The sequence below is a fragment of the Rhinopithecus bieti genome, unplaced genomic scaffold, assembly GCF_001698545.2.
Source record: "Rhinopithecus bieti isolate Rb0 unplaced genomic scaffold, ASM169854v2 scaffold_50793, whole genome shotgun sequence".
Taxonomy (NCBI): domain Eukaryota; kingdom Metazoa; phylum Chordata; class Mammalia; order Primates; family Cercopithecidae; genus Rhinopithecus; species Rhinopithecus bieti.
The window spans coordinates 5,508-8,242 of NW_016819786.1; the positions used below are offsets into that span (position 1 = coordinate 5,508).

Here is a 2,735-nt window from a genome sequence, read left to right on the forward strand (position 1 = left end):
AAAAATGCAGTAAAAATAATTGTTTTACATTTGTTAAAGTATAAAGCTCTTTTCAGTAATTATAATTAAGCTTTACATTTGTAGAGAAACTTACAGTTTACAAAGCTCTTTCACTCACAAGATTTTATTTGATCTTCCCCAAAATTCTATGAAGTAGGTAAGACAGATATTCTTTTCACCTAAAAAGCATTTCATTTTGACATAATTTTTGTCTTTAAGAAAAGTTGCGCCCAGTGCAATGTGTGTGCCTGAAGTCCCAGCTACTGTGGAGGCTGAGGTGGGAGCACTGCTTCAGCCCAGGGGTATGAGACCAGCCTACACAACCTAGTGAGACTCTGGTCTCTACAAAACAAAAGAAAAGAAAAAGAGTTGCAATCGTGCAAATAATTTCTATATACCCTACACTCAGATCTTCCAGTTGTTAACCTTTTACCATATTTGCTTTCTCTCTCTCTCAAATGTTTTCTTTTCTGAACTGTGTGAAAGTTGCAGCCCTTTACTCCTAAATATGCCAATGTTGTTTTCATTTTTTTTCTCTTCAAATTCCTTTTCACCATGATGTGTATTTTATTTTTTATTTTTGGCTGAGCACAGGGGACTTTATTGATGGTAGACGACAAGGTGAGGCTCCTTAGGCCCCTCCCCCTTCAAAGGGTCTGCATGGAAACTGTGAGGAGGGGAGATTCAGTGTGGTGGGGGACTGAGTGTGGCAGGGACTCCCAGCAGTGAGGGCCTCTCTCTTCCTCTTGTGCTCTCGCTGGGGCTGGTGGTCCAGGGGTCTTACTCCTTGGAGGCCATGTGGGCCATGAGGTCCACCACCCTGTTGCTGTAGCCAAATTCATTGTTATACCAGGAAATGAGCTTGACAAAGCGATCGCTGAGGTTTGTGCCAGCCCCAGCGTCGAAGGTGGAAGAGTGGGGGTTGCTGTTGAAGTCGGAGGAGATCACCTGGTGCTCAGTGTAGCCCAGGATGCCCTAGAGGGGGCGCTCCAACGGCTGCTTCACCACCTTCTTGATGTCATCATATTTGGCAGGTTTTTCCAGACGGCAGGTCAGGTCCACCACTGACACGTTGGTAGTGGGGACACGGAAGGCCATGCCAGTGAGCTTCCCGTTCAGCTCAGGGATGACCTTGCCCACAGCCTTGGCAGCACCAGTAGAGGCAGGGATGACATTCTGGAGAGCCCCGTGGCCATCACACCACAGTTTCCCGGAGGGGCCATCCAGTCTTCTGGGTGGCAGTGATGGCGTGGACTGTGGTCGTGAGTCCTTCCACGATACCAAAGTTGTCACGGATGAACTTGGCCGGGGCGCTAAGCAGTTGGTGGTACAGGAGGCATCGCTGACGATCTTGAGGCTGTTGTCATACTTCTCATGGTTCACGCCCATCACGAACATGGGGGCGTCAGCAGAGGGGGCAGAGATGATGACCCTTTTGGCTCCCCCCTGCATGTGAGCCCCAGCCTTCTCCATGGTGGTGAAGATGCCAGTGGACTCCACGATGCACTCAGTGCCAGCATCGCCCCACTTGATTTTGGAGGGACCTCGCTCCTGGAAGATGGTGATGGGATTTCTATTGATGACAAGCTTCCCATTCTCAGCCTTGATGGTGCCATGGAATTTGCCATGGGTGGACTCATACTGGAACATGTAGACCGTGTAGTTGAGGGCAACGAAGGGTTCATTGATGGTGACAATATCCACTTTACCAGAGTTAAAAGCAGCCCTGGTGACCAGCCACCCAGCACGACCAAATCCATTGACTCCAACCTTCACCTCCCCATGTCTCAGGGATGCAGCTGGCGATGTGAGAGAAGATGTGGCTGTCTGTCAAGCAGGAGGAGCAGAGAGCCAATGTATATTTTCTAATAACAAATATAATCTTTTACATAACCACCACATAATTTTCAAAATCAGGAATTGACGTTAATATAATATTATTAGCGAATTTACATATATTATTCAAATTTTGACAATTGTTCCAATAGAAAACAAAATTTCAAGTCCAGGTGGCATTCAGTTGTCATGACTCTTTCAAATTAGTAGTCTTCAATCTGCTAGAATTTCCTCAAGTTTTCTTCTCTTTCATGACATTGGCATTTTGATGATTACTGGCCAGTTATGTCAGAGAATATTCCTCATTCTGAGTTTTCTGATGCTTTATTTACATCTTTTAAGTATGGGAAATAAGACTCAAAAAAGTCTGAAAGATGGACAATAAATAGTAGAACTAAGCAAATTTGGGTCTTTTGATCTCAGTACAATTTACCTATAGTCCATAATAACTTAATTCACTTATGTGTATGTATTACTTACTTTTGCATATATTATGTCTGTCAACACAGGCTCTCAAACATGGGCAGGTTGATTATTTTACAGGTAAGTAAACATTGAATTGGAATGGGTAGTGATTTTCAGATTATTCTGTGGAGGCACCTCAAGACTAAGAGATCCGGGCCACAGGTTCCTGACCCAATTTCAGCTGGGGCAGAACCACTGTGTTTTCTGTATTGGGGATACACCCACGATTTCCTTTGAGAAAAGGTTTCTGCTTTTAAGAATTCAAAAAACTTCCTTTTCTTCCCTTTTAACTTCTGCAATAAGAATCTGAAAACTGGGCCAGGCGCAGTGGCTCATGCCTATAATCCCAGCACTTTGGGAGGCCGAGGCGGGCGGATCATGAGGTCAGGAGATCAAGACCATCCTGGCTAACACAGTGAAACCCCATCTCTACT

General features: G+C 45.1%; 1 pseudogene across 1 annotated transcript; it reads right to left on the reverse strand.

The window, feature by feature from the left end:
* Window positions 1-577: 577 nt before the first annotated feature.
* Window positions 578-1,799, reverse strand: LOC108519954 (glyceraldehyde-3-phosphate dehydrogenase pseudogene; annotated as a pseudogene). The gene has a single exon (XR_001882777.1). The product of XR_001882777.1 is annotated as a glyceraldehyde-3-phosphate dehydrogenase pseudogene (transcript).
* Window positions 1,800-2,735: the final 936 nt, after the last annotated feature.